Source organism: Oncorhynchus tshawytscha, linkage group LG12, assembly GCF_018296145.1.
Source record: "Oncorhynchus tshawytscha isolate Ot180627B linkage group LG12, Otsh_v2.0, whole genome shotgun sequence".
Lineage (NCBI taxonomy): Eukaryota > Metazoa > Chordata > Actinopteri > Salmoniformes > Salmonidae > Oncorhynchus > Oncorhynchus tshawytscha.
The window spans coordinates 72,830,632-72,845,673 of NC_056440.1; positions in this window are offsets into that span (position 1 = coordinate 72,830,632).

Consider the following 15,042-nt stretch of genomic DNA (forward strand, 5'->3'; position numbering starts at 1 on the left):
GTATGAACTCAGATGTAACGTTCTCAAACAGAAGGACAGCAGTAAAGAACAATCATGTGTTGAAGTGTTTTCCTTTCAACGTTTGCAGACTAGAACCATTTTCTTAATTGTAGTAACGCTAAATGTATATGCTAAATGTTTATGTGATGTGTTGCGCCTTCCTTTCATCAGAGAAATCAATTTGACATGCTTTAGTTATTTCATTACCACCCTCTCTCTCTCTCTATTACTCTAGCTTATCAAAAGAGCTAAACATAATCCAAGTGAAAACTTGACATAACAATGCTATGACGTCAGATGACACATCCAGAGTCAACTGGGAGAGACTAGGGTGCTTTGATGTCAGAATGAAATGCAAGGCGGCATGAAAACAAAAGTGTTTACTGAGGCAGGATGAAGTGGCAATGTGTGTGTGTGTGTGTGTGTGTACGCTTCTGTGCCTATGTATACAGTATATGTGTGTGTTTTCGTGCATGATTGTGTGGATGCTTTTTGTGTGTGTGCCTTTTGTGTGTGCGCGTGCATGCGTATGTGCTTTCGTGTGTGTGTGTGTGAAACAAATTTGATCCTGCACTCCACGACTTCTGTTCTTTCCTCAAATAGATGCAGTGAGTGAGAAAGAGCTGCGGCTCTTAGGCAAATAAAAGTGGGTTCATGCAAAGCCAGTATTAATTTAGTTTTCCTGTTGGAATTAAGTGTTTTTGTTTTGGGAGGAAATTGCCCTGAGCGGTAATGAATTTCTCCCTCTGTGCTGGGTGGCACCATGATTTAACAGAACCATAGATCACATGGACTCACAATTTGACTGGGCATATATTCTGATAGAAAGCTGATGCATATTAAATGTGCAACATTTAAAAAAGAGACCCATTTTCTCAGCTTGTAGAAGCAGAGAGGGAGAGAGAAAGAGAGAGAGAGAGCAGAATGTTGTATAATGCCTACTGGCAAAAAAGAGAAAAAGCAACAACTGTTAAGGAAGTGGCCAATATGTATTCATATTTATTTGTGTCTTTATGTAAATGAGATATTACAGAGTTGTACGTATAGTTCTGCCAAGCTCAAGGCTCTATGTCTATGGCATGTGACAATATCCATTGGTGTATTTGTATTTCAAAGTTATGGTTTGCTACCATCTCCAGCCCTATGGTGATTCTGCCTTTATACTTGTGTTGAGATGTTTACATGGCCACTCATGTTATTGTGAACAGTGCTTTAGTTGTAACGAAGTTATGATCAAACTACAACAGCACTACAGTACGCTAGTGTTTATCAACTGAAACAACTTTGAATGGAGCTCTGTAGGAAAAAAGATACATCCCCCAAAACATGTCAGAGGGTTTTTGTTGTTTAGATATTAGTTTTAGAAATCAGTGTCTGTTAGGAACGTAGTGATCTTACTGGCATATTCCTTTTCATGTTGTCACTGTGGTTAAACACATTCACAAATCAACACAGTTACTGTCGGAATGAGAAAGTGAGTGTCACAAACATCATTTTTCAAAGGAAATCAGCATTTCTCCCATTTCCTATCCCTGATGATGATGATAATAATAACAGATGCAATATCATTGCAACAGTAAATAAACATCACTTTCATGAACTTGCAGTGTTCTGGTTGTGTTGAGGTGTAAAACACCAGGCTCAGAGTTGTCAGGTGTTTGTTGTCTCTTGTATGACCAGTAATTTATAATGCTTTTGGGTATATCATAGAAGGTGAACTATTGCTTCAACTATACATCGTTTGTGCTTATAAATCTATAATTTTAAAATGTATCTATAACAGCTCCCTACCTCTAAGAAATTGAGAACTTAATCTAGCCAGTTGACGACTAGACACCCCACCCCATCCTCACACAAAATGCATTAAACTGGCAGAAAAGAACCACAGTTCCCTACCTCTCAGAAAATGAGAACTTAATCTAACCAGTTGATGACTAGACACCCCACCCCATCATCACACAAAATGCCTTAAACTGGCAGGAAAGAACCACAGCTACACTGCCTTCAGAAAGTATTCACTCCCCTTGACTTTTTCCACATTTTGTTGCGTTACGGCCTGAATTTAAAATGGAATAAGTGTTTCAGTCATTTCAGTTGCTTTAGTAGCTGACGTGTATAGTGTTGAGTCATCCACATATATAGACACACTGGCTTTACTCAAAGCCAGTGGCATGTTGTTAGTAAAGATTAAAAAAAGAAAGGGGCCTAAACAGCTTCCCTGGGGAATTCCTCCTCCTACCTGGATTATGTTTGAGAGGCTTCCATTAAAGAACACCCTCTGTGTTCTGTTAAACAAGTAACTCTTTATCCACATTGTAGCAGGGGGTGTAAAGCCATGACACATACGTTTTTCCAGCGGCAGACTGTGATCGATAATGTCAAAATCTAACAAGACAGCCCACACAATAATTTTATCATCAATTTCTGTAAGCTAATTATCAGTCATTTATGTAAGTGCCATGCTTGTTGAGTGTCCTTCCCTATTTCCATGCTGAAAGTCTGTTGTCAATTTGTTTACTGTGAAATAGCATTGTATCTGGTCAAACACAATTTTTTCCAGAAGTTAACTAAGGGTTGGTAACAGACTGAATGGTGGGCTATTTGAGCCAGTAAATGGGGCTTTACTATTCTTGGGTAACTGTCACTATCGTCGTATGGAGGGGACCAAAGCGCAGCGTGGTGTGAATACATTCTTCTTTATTGAATGAAGAACAAGAAGAACACTTAAACAAAAAAACAACAAACCAATTAAGATGAACGTGACCTCTATATAAACAATGTGCAAACGTGCAACATAACGTAGACAATAACCCACGAAATACCCAAAGAAGATGGCTGCCTAAATATGGTTCCCAATCAGAGACAACGATAAACACCTGCCTCTAATTGAGAACCAATCTAGGAAACCATAGACCAACATAAACACCTAGATGAAAACAACCCCATAAATCTACAAAAACCCCTAGACAGTACAAACACCCTAGAATGAGACAAAAACACACATATCACCCATGTCACACCCTGACCTAACCAAAATAATAAAGAAAACAAAGAATACTAAGGTCAGGGCGTGACAGTACCCCACCCACAAAGGTGCAGACTCTGGCCGCAAAAACCTAATCTAAAGGGGAGGGTCCGACGGCTGACGGCTCTGGCAGGTCCTTGCTGACTGACGGCTCTGGCTCAGGACAGACGGGAGACTCTAGCAGCTCAGGACAGACGGGAGACTCTAGTAGCTCAGGACAGACGGAGGCTCTGGCAGCGCTGGCCAGGCGGGAGCACCTGTAGGGATGAGACGGAGAGACAGCCTGGTGCGGGGGGCTGCCACAGGAGGGCTGGTACGTGGAGTTGGCACTGGATAGACCGGACCGTGCAGGCGCACTGGAGCTCTTGAGCAACGAGCCTGCCCAACCTTACCTGGTTGGATGCTCCCCTTAGCCCGATCAGTGCGGCGAGGTGGAATAGGCCGCACTGGGCTGTGCAGGCGAACCGGGGACACCTTGCGTTAGGCTGGTGCCTTGTACGCCGGCCCGAGGAGACGCACTGGAGACCAGATGCTTACAGCCGGCTTCATGGCACCTGGCTCGATGCCCACTCTGGAATGTACCGCACCGGGCTATGCACACGCACTGGGGAAACTGTGCACTCCACCGTATAACACGGTGCCTGCCCGGTCCCTCTCTCCGGTAAGCACAGGAAGTTGGCGCAGGTCTCCTACCTGGCTTCGCCACACTCCCTGTGTGTCACCCCCAATACATTTTTGGGGCTGTCTCCCGGGCTTCCAGCCGCTCTGCCGTGCTAGCTCCTCATAATGCCGCCTCTCTGCCTTCGCTGCCTCCAGCTCTGCTTTGGGGCGGCGATATTCCCCTGGCTGTGCCCAGGGTCCTCTCCCGTCTAGAATTTCCTCCCACGTCCAGGAGTCTTGAAATTGCTGTTGCTACTGCCCGTTACCATGCCGCTTGGTCTTTGGTTGGTGGGTTATTCTGTCATGATCGTCGTATGGAGGGGACCAAAGCGCAGCGTGGTGTGAATACATTCTTCTTCATTGAATGAAGAACAAGAAGAACGATTAAGACGAACGTGACCACTATATAAACAATGTGCATACGTGCAACATAACATAGACAATAACCCACGAAATACCCAAAGAGGATGGCTGCCTAAATATGGTTCCCAATCAGAGAAAACGATAAACACCTGTCTCTAATTGAGAACCAATCTAGGCAACCATAGGCCAACATAAACATCTAGATGAAAACAACCCCATAAATCTACAAAAAACCCTAGACAGTACAAACACCCTAGAATGAGACAAAAACACACATATCACCAATGTCACACCCTGACCTAACCAAAATAATAAAGAAAACAAAGAATACTAAGGTCAGGGCGTGACAGTAGCGGAATGACTTTAGCTTCCATCCAGGCCTGAGAGCACACACTTTCTAGTAGGCTTTAATTGAAGATGTGGCAATATTGTCCGCTATTATCCTCAGTCATTTTCCATCCAGATGTCAGACGCCGGTGGCTTGTCATTTTTGATTGAGAACAATATTTGTTTCTGAATTTATTTAGGCTTGCCATAACAAAGGGGGTGAATACTTATTGACTCAAGAAATTTCAGCTTTTCATGTTTTATTCATTTGTACAAATTTCAAAAAACATCATTCCACTTTGACATTATAGGATATTGTGTGTAGGCCAGTGACACAAAAAAAATCTAAATTTATCAACACTATCAACAAGGCAGGTCCTACAGGCCCTGATTTTGTAGCACCCTGGTTTTGTCGCACTTGTTCAGTCGTTCGGTCATGTGCCGCATAGAGGGACTTTGGAAAATTGCAGTTGGCTCAGCACATGGCAGCATGGCTGGCCCTTAAAAGTACACAGAGAGCTAACATTAATGACATGCATGACAATCTCGCATGGCTCAAAGTGTCTGTTTAAAATACTAGCACACAGCTCGGACACACATGCATGCCCCACAAGACATGCAAGCAGTAGAATCAGATTTAAAAGCAGGTAAAAATACACCTTATGGAACAGCGGGGACTGTGAACACAAACATAGGCACAGACACATGCATACAAACACATGATTGCATACTCACTATACACACACGTACACATGGATTTTGCGTTGTAGATATGTGGTAGTGGAGTATGGGCCTGAGGGCACACACTTAGTGGGTTGTGAATTCTGTAATGAATGTATTGTAATGTTTTAAAATTGTATAGGGGCAGTGGATCCTGGGAAGAGTAGCTGCTGCCTTGGCAGCAGCAAATGGGGATCCATAATAAATACAAATGCAAATACACATACAATTGTAAGGTCCAGATAACAGATACATATTCAACCAAGGAGACCAGGGAGGTATTCCAATGCCTCGCAAAGAATGGCCCCTATTGGTAGATGGGTTCAAATATAAAAGAAGCAGACATTGAATATCCCATTGGGCATGGTGAAGTTATTCATTATATTTTAGATGGTGTATCAATACACCCAGTCGTTACAAGGATACAGGTGTCCTTCCTAACGCAGTTGCCGGAGAGTGACTTTAATGGTGACTTTAAAACAGTTACAGAGTTGAATGGCTGGGATACGAGAAAACTGAGGATGGATCAACAACTTTGTAGTTACTCCACAATAGTAACCTAAATGACAGAGTGATAAGAAGGAAGCCTGTACAGAATACAAATATTCCAAAACATACATGCTGTTTGCAACAAGGCAATAATTTAATACTGCACCAAAAATGTGGAAAACCAATTCACTTTTTGTCCTGAATACAAAGTGGTATGTTTTGGGCAAATCCAACATAACACATTACTGAGTTCCACTCTTTATATTTTCAAGCATAGTGGTGGCTGCATCATGTTATGGGAACGCTTGTAATTGCTGAGGACTGGGGAGTTTTTCTGGATAAAAATACATGGAATGGAGGCAAAGGCAATGCATAGGCAAAATCATAAAGGAAAATCTGGATCAGTCTGCTTTCCACCTGACACTGTGAGGTGAATTCATGTTTCAGCAGGACAATAACCTAAAACACAAGGTGAAATCTACACTGGAGTTGCTTACCAAGAAGACAGTGAATGTTCCTGAGTGGCCGAGTTTTGACGTAAATCTGCTTGAAAATCTATGGCAGGACTTAAACATGGCTGTCTAGCAATGATCAACAACCAATTTGACAGAGCTTGAAGAATGTTGAAAATAATAATGGCCAAAAACTGTATAATCCAGGTGTGGAAAGCTCTTAGAGTTTTACCCAGAAAGACTCACAGTTGTAATCGCAAAGGTCATGTTGCATTTAATTCTCAATACATTTGTAAAAATATATAAAAACATGTTTTCACTTTGTGAAAATTATGTATTGTGTGAGGTGGGTGAGATATTTTTTTTTAAAATCCATTTTGAATTCAGGCTGTAACAGAACAAAATTTGGAATAAGTCAAGAGGTATGAATACTTTCCGAAGGCACTGTATATGTTCTCTGTCATCTATTAGACATGAGCATTGTGTGTGTGTGTGTGTGTGTGTGTGTGTGTGTGTGTGTGTGTGTGTGTGTGTGTGTGTGTGTGTGTGTGTGTGCACCAGTGTATGAGGGTGTGCCACAGCCAGCCAGCCAAGCTCCATCTTTACATAGCGCTTGGCCTAATTAAGAAATATGGAAAGGTTCAAGAGCTGAAAAGAGCAGTCTATTGACCTTCTCATTGCTACAAGAGCCAAAGAGTGAGCAGGCGGGCGGGTGGTGGGCCGTGGTGAAGCCTGTGTCTGTCAGGGGAGGGACATTTATTCCGAGAACAATCGAGTGGCACCAGGAGCAGACGGCGCGGAGATCCTCCTAATAATTGGTTCCATTAAGCCCTTAAAGGCCGGCGCTCACTTATACGAGGTGTTCTCTCTCTCTCTCTCTCTCTCTCTCTCTCTCTCTCTCTCTCTCTCTCTCTCTCTAATTCAATGGGCTTTATTGGCATGGGAAACATGTTTTAACATTGCCAAAGCAAGTGAGGTAGATAATATACAAAAGTGAAATAAACAATAAAAATTAACAGTAAACATTACACATACAGAAGTTTCAAAACAATAAAGACATTACAAATGTCATATTATGTATATTTACAGTGTTGTAACAATGTACAAATGGTTAAAGTACACAAGGGAAAATAAATAAACATAAATATGGGTTGTAGTTGCAATGGTGTTTGTTCTTCACTGGGTGCCCTTTTCTTGTGGCAACAGATCACAAATCTTGCTGCTGTGATGGCACACTGTGGAATTTCACCCAATAGATATGGGAGTTAATCAAAATTGGGTTTGTTTTCAAATTATTTGTGGATTTATGTGTCTCTAATATGGTCATACATTGGGCAGGAGGTTAAGAAGTGCAGCTCAGTTTCCACCTCAATTTGTGGGCAGTGTGCACATAGCCTGTCTTCTCTTGAGAGCCATGTCTGCCTACGGTGGCCTTTCTCAATAGCAAGGCTATGCTCACTGAATCTGTACATAGTCAAAGCTTTCCTTAAGTTTTGGTCAGTCACAGTGGTCAGGTATTCATCACCCTCTTCGAAGGCGGGGACACTCTGGACCCAAACTGCTACAAACCTATATCTTTCCTACCCTGCCTTTCTAAGGTCTTCGAAAGCTAAGTCAACAAACAGATTACCAACCATTTCGAATCCCACCGCACCTTCTCCGCTACGCAATCTGGTTTCAGAGCTGGTCATGGGTGCACCTCAGCCACGCTCAAGGTCCTAAACGATATCTTAACCGCCATCGATAAGAAACAATACTGTGCAGCCGTATTCATTGACCTGGCCAAGGCTTTCGACTGTGTCAATCACCACATCCTCATCGGCAGACTCGATGGCCTTGGTTTCTCAAATGATTGCCTCGCCTGGTTCACCAACTGCATATCTGATAGAATTCAGTGTGTCAAATCGGAGGGCCTGTTGTCCGGGCCTCTGGCAGTCTCTTTGGGGGTGCCACAGGGTTCAATTCTTGGACCGACTCTCCTCTCTGTATAAATCAATAATGTTGCTCTTGCTGCTGGTGAGTCTCTGATCCACCTCTACGCAGTCGACACCATTCTGTATAATTCTGGCCCTTCTTTGGAAACCCTGCAAATGAGCTTCAATGCCATACAACTCTCCTTCCGTGGCCTCCAATTGCTCTTAAATACAAGTAAAACTAAATGCATGCCCTTCAACCGATCGCTGCCTGCACCTGCCCGCCCGCCTGCCCAACATCACTACTCTGGACGGTTCTGATTTAGAATATGTGGACAACTACGAATACCTAGGTGTCTGGTTAGACTGTAAACTCTCCTTCCAGACTCACATCAAACATCTCCAATCCAAAGTTAAATCTAGAATTGGCTTCCTATTTCGCAACAAAGCATCTTTCACTCATGCTGCTAAACATACCCTTGTAAAACTGACCATCCTACCAATCCTCGACTTCAGCGATGTAATTTACAAAATAGCCTCCAATACCCTACTCAATAAATTGGATGCAGTCTATCACAGTATCACAGTGCTGTAGCACGCGCTCCAGCAGGTACATCTATCTGGTCACCCCCAAAACCAATTCTTCCTTTGGCCGGCCTCTCCTTCCAGTTCTCTGCTGCCAATGACTGGAACAAACTACAAAAATCTCTGAAACTGGAAACACATATCTCCCTCACTAGCTTTGAGCACCAGCTGTCAGAGCAGCTCACAGATTACTGCACCAGTACATTGTCTATCTATAATTTATCCCAAACAGCTACCTCTTCCCCTACTGTATTTATTTATTTTGCTCCTTTGCACCCCATTATTTCTATCTCTACTTTGCACACTCTTCCACTGCAAATCTACCATTCCAGTGTTTAACTTGCTATATTGTATTTACTTCGCCACCATGGCCTTTTTTTGCCTTTACATCCCTTATCTCACCTCATTTGCTCACATTGTATATAGACTTATTTTTCTACTGTATTATTGACTGTATGCATGTTTTACTCCATGTGGAACTCTGTGTTGTTGTATGTGTCGAACTGCTTTGCTTTATCTTGGCCAGGTCGGAATTGTAAATGAGAACTTGTTCTCAACTTGCCTACCTGGTTAAATAAAGGTGAAATAAAAATGAAAAATAAATACAATTCTGCCACTGTGTACTCTCTGTTTAGGGCCAAATAGCATTCTAGTTTGCTCTGTTTTTATGTTAATTCTTTCCAATGTGTCAAGTAATTATCTTTTTGTTTTCTCATGATTTGGTTGGGTCTAATTGTGCTGCTGTCCTGGGGCTCTGTGGGGTGTGTTGGTGTTTGTGAACAGAGCCCCAGGACCAGCTTGCTTAGGGGACTCTTCTCCAGGTTCATCTCTCTGTAGGTGATGACTTTGCTATGGAAGGTTTGGGAATCGCTTCATTTTAGGTGGTTGTAGAATTTAACGGCTCTTTTCTGGATTTTGATAATTAGTGGGTATCGGCCTAATTCTGCTCTGCATGCATTATTCGCTGTTCTACGTTGTGCACGGAAGATATTTTTTGCTGAATTCTGCATGCAGAGTCTCAATTTGGTGTTTGTCCCATTTTGTGAAATCTTGGTTGGTGAATTTGGTTACATCAATTTGTGTAGCAGACCCTCATGCCAAATTGGGCCAAAGGCTTTTTTGAAATCAACAACGCATGAGAAGACTTTGCCTTTGTTTTGGTTTGTTTGGTTGTCAATTAGGGTGTGCAGGGTGAATACATGGTCTGTTGTACGATAATTTGGTAAAAAGCCAATTTGACATTTGCTCAGTACATTGTTTTCATTGAGGAAATGTACGAGTCTGCTGTTAATGATAATGCAGAGGATTTTCCCAAGGTTACTGTTGACGCATATCCCATGGTAGTTATTGGGGTCAAATTTGTCTCCACTTTTGTGGATTGGGGTGATCAGTCCAAGGATCCAAATATTGGGGAAGATGCCAGAGCTAAGGATGTAAAAGAGTTTTAGTATATCCAATTGGAATTTGTTGTCTGTATATTTGATCATTTCATTAAGGATACCATCAACACCACATGCTGTTTTGGGTTGGAGGGTTTTTATTTTGTCCTGTAGCTCATTCTCGGTAATTGGAGAATCCAGTGGATTCTGGTATTCAATCAGTCAGTCCCTCTCTCTCTCCCTCTCTCTCTCTCTCTCTCTCTCTCTCCCTCTCTCTCTCTCTCTCTCTCCCCTCTCTCTCTCTCTCTCTCTCTCTCTCTCCCTTCTCTCTCTCTCCTCTCTCTCTCTCTCTCTCTCTCTCCCCTCTCTCTCTCTCTCTCTCTCTCTCTCTCTCTCTCCTCTCTCTCTCTCTCTCTCTCTCTCTCTCTCTCTCTCTCTCTCTCTCTCTCTCTCTCTCTCTCCCTCTCTCTCTCTCTCTCTCTCTCTCTCTCTCTCGAAACCTCGCCACCCCCACTTAAAATAAAACACCAAAATATCACAATAACCACAAATCACAATAACCAAAAACCTCACAACTTCTATAACTGTATTTCCAAAACATCCTCCCCAGCTATACAAGACAGCCCCCCCCCCAACACACCATTCTCCTGAAAAATCTCCACACTTTTAATAATTTTATAGAACTCAAATTCTACCCTAAGGTGCACAGAGACCATCCCATTAAATAATAGTAAAGGGTCTGTTATCCCCACAGCCAACTGTTCTCCAACAAACAGATCACTGACCATCTCGAATCCCACCGTACCTTCTCCGCTGTGCAATCTGGTTTCCGAGCCGGTCACGGGTGCACCTCAGCCACGCTCAAGATACTAAACGATATCATAACCGCCATCGATAAAAGACAGTACTGTGCAGCCGTCTTCATCGACCTGGCCAAGGCTTTCGACTCTGTCAATCACCATATTCTTATCGGCAGACTCAGTAGCAGTAGCCTCGGTTTTTCTAATGACTGCCTTGCCTGGTTCACCAACTACTTTGCAGACAGAGTTCAGTGTGTCAAATCGGAGGGCATGTTGTCCGGTCCTCTGGCAGTCTCTATGGGGGTGCCACAGGGTTCAATTATCGGGCAGACTCTTTTCTCTGTATATATCAATGCTGTTGCTCTTGCTGCTGGCGATTCCCTGATCCACCTCTACGCAGACGACACCATTCTGTTTACTTCCGGCCCTTCCTTGGACACTGTGCTATCTAACCTACAAATGAGCTTCAACGCCATACAACACTCCTTCCGTGGCCTCCAACTGCTCTTAAACGCTAGTAAAACCAAATGCATGCTTTTAAACCGTTCGCTGCCTGCACCCGCACGCCCGACTAGCATCACCACCCTGGATGGTTCCGACCTAGAATATGTGGACATCTATAAGTACCTAGGTGTCTGGCTAGACTGTAAACTCTCCTTCCAGACTCATATCAAACATCTCCAATCTAAAATCAAATCTAGAGTCGGCTTTCTATTCCGCAACAAAGCATCCTTCACTCACGCCGCCAAACTCACCCTAGTAAAACTGACTATCCTACCGATCCTCGACTTCGGCGATGTCATCTACAAAATAGCTTCCAATACTCTACTCAGCAAACTGGATGCAGTTTATCACAGTGCCATCCGTTTTGTTACTAAAGCACCTTATACCACCCACCACTGCGACCTGTATGCTCTAGTCGGCTGGCCCTCGCTACATATTTGTCGCCAGACCCATTGGCTCCAGGTCATCTACAAGTCCATGCTAGGTAAAGCTCCGCCTTATCTCAGTTCACTGGTCATGGTGGCAACACCCACCCGTAGCACGCGCTCCAGCAGGTATCTCACTGATCATCCCTAAAGCCAACACCTCATTTGGCCGCCTTTCGTTCCAGTTCTCTGCTGCCTGTGACTGGAACAAATTGCAAAAATCTCTGAAGTTGGAGACTTTTATCTCCCTCACCAATTTCAAACATCTGCTATCTGAGCAGCTAACCGATCGCTGCAGCTGTACATAGTCCATCGGTAAATAGCCCACCCAATTTACCTACCTCATCCCCATACTGTTTATATTTATTTACTTTTCTGATATTTTGCACTCCAGTATCTCTACCTGTACATGACCATCTGATCACTTATCACTCCAGTGTTAATCTGCAAAATTGTAATTATTCGCCTACCTCCTCATGCCTTTTGCACACAATGTATATAAACTCTTTTTTTTCTACTGTGTTATTGACTTGTTAATTGTTTATTCCATGTGTAACTCTGTGTTGTTGTCTGTTCACACTGCTATGCTTTATCTTGGCCAGGTCGCAGTTGTAAATGAGAACTTGTTCTCAACTAGCCTACCTGGTTAAATAAAGGTGAAAAAAAAGAAAAAAAAGACAACTTCGCCTGAGCAACCGAAAATTCAACAAAACACATTTGGCCTTTTCCTTATTTGAATACCTGTACCCCATAATAAACATCCCAACAGTAAAAACCACCCCAACCTGTCACACAGACATTCCAACAGAGACATTAATGGCATTAACCTGGTGCACACAGAAAACACATGAATCACAGTTTCTCTCTTTTAACACAGAAAGGACACCCCTGCCCGACTCCCGGTTCAAACGTGCCAACCAGCTGTTAGTGGCCAAGGCTCCATGTAGAACCCTCCACTGGAGGTCCTCTGACCTCTTTAGTACTGGGGGTTTGTAGAGCCCCCTCCATCTAAAACCCACCATACTCTCCGCCCCACATACCCCCTGCCACTGATGTGCCTTCACTCCTGTTAGGCTCCTAATGTTCCTCACCTTAATGCAGAGCTTGTAGAGGGCTTTACCTCCCACCCCCTCAAACTCCCCCAGGCTCAGAGTGTTAAAATCTGACAAGTCCTCCAGACCCCGTTGCCAGTCTCCAGTCTCTGCCGTCACCTGCACCTGCAGCGGTGGAGACATTGGTGGCCCCTCCCCCTTTGGCCGCTCAAACACCTCTCTTACCGGCTCAGACAGTGCCTCCTGGACCTCCTCCAGGAATCTCTCCAGCTTGTTGTGGCAGAACTTTCAGGGTTTTCCACCCCTTCTCTCCCAGCAGCCGCAGGTCACCCAGCCTTTGTAATCCCGCTGCCATCAGTTACCTCTGCATGGTGGCCGACTGAAACGATCTCAAAGGAATGGCTGGGTTGTGGAAGATAGGCTCCACCCACACCCACAGCCCAGGCTCCACACCCCCTTCTCGTGTGGGCCTTAGCAGCTGCCAGTCCCTCAGCACTGCAGAGTAAAAATCTGAGAGACCGGCTGTACTCAGCCTCTCCAGCTTCATGAGGAACAGCTGCCAGTCCAACCCTAATCCGCCAGCTTTCCTCAGTCGGAATGCAGCCATCCTGCTCTCCAGTTCCACCAGGCCCTGTCCTCCTTCGTGGACAGTCATGTACAACACTGCCGCCCTCAGCCAGTGATGGCCCAACCAGAAAATGTCCACCAGTTTGTGTTACAGGTCTGCGAGCAGACCAGCAGGGGGATTGAGGACAGCCAGTTTATGCTACAGGGAAGATGCCACCAGGTTGTTGATTATCAGGATTACCCTCCCTCTATATGACACTTGGGACAGGAGCCACCTCCACCTGGCCAGTCTTGACACCACTGCATGTGACAGCCCCTCCCAGTTCTTTCTGACCCACCTCTCCGAGCCCAGGTACACCCCCAACACTTTAAGCCCTCACAACCCCACGGAAAACCCCCTGGTAGCAGAGAGGCCCTATCCCCCCATGCTCCACATAACAGAGCTTTGCTCTTGCCCCAGTTTACCTTAGCTGACGAAGCTCCCTCATACACCTTAAGACTATTCACATTAGAATCTCTTGATTAGTCCAACATGTCCCTGATTAAAAACAAGTTGTCCGTGATTGAGCGTCCCGGTTCACAATATGTTTGGTCCGTATGTAGTATCGAGTCCAGATGGGACTTCAATCTGTTAGAGAGGACCTTGGCAAATATCTTGTAGTCCGCACAGAGCAATGCCACAGGCCTCCAGTTCTTAAAAGTTCACACAAGTCCCCTTTTTTGGGCAGGAGAGTCAGAGCCGCCTGACGGCAGCTTCATCGGCAAATCTCCTACCCCGACGCATTCATGCAACACGCAGAAGAAATCCAGTCCAATTATTCCCCAGAATTTTTTATAAAACTCCACTGGGTGTCCATCGACCCCCGGTGCATGACCGGGGGACAGCTGGGTTATGGCCTCTGCCAGTTCATGGGACAAAAGAGGAATGTCCATTTCATCCCTCTGTGCCCGAGAGAGTATAATGAGTGCTGCGAAGAAGACGTGAGCACACATAGGATCACACATTTCTGCCCTACACAACTCAATATAAAACTCCACAGTTCGCTCCCGCATCTCCCCCACCACAGAGGTCACCCACCCATCAGACAGCTGTAGATAATGCATACCCTTGGCTTCACCACTCTGTCTTTCCAAACCAAAGAAGGAGGAGCTGGGAGGAGATGCTCTCCTTGAGCATGGAGAACCTAGCTCTTACAAGTGCACCCTTTGCTTTAACCTGGACCACCATCCATAGCATGACTAGGCCCAGCCTCATCTACACCACCATCCATAGCATGACTAGGCCCAGCCTCATCTACACCACCATCTCTAGTCTGACTAGACCCAGCCTCAGCTACACCACCATCCATAGCATGACTAGGCCCAGCCTCATCTACCCCACCATCTCTAGTCTGACTAGACCCAGCCTCAGCTACACCACCATCCATAGCATGACAAGGCCCAGCCTCAGCTACACCACCATCCATAGCATGACTAGGCCCAGCCTCATCTACACCACCATCCATAGTATGACTAGACCCAGCCTCATCTACACCACCATCCATTACATGACTAGGCCCAGCCTCATCTACCCGACCATCTCTAGCCTGACTAGACCAGCCTCATCTACCCACCATCCATTGCCTGACTAGGCCCACCTCATCTACCCCATCTCTAGTCTGACTACCATCTCTAGCCTGACTAGGCCCAGCCTCATCTACCTGACCATCTCTAGTCTGACTAGACCCAGCCTCATCTACACCACCATCCATAGCCTGACTAGGCCCAGCCTCATCTACCTG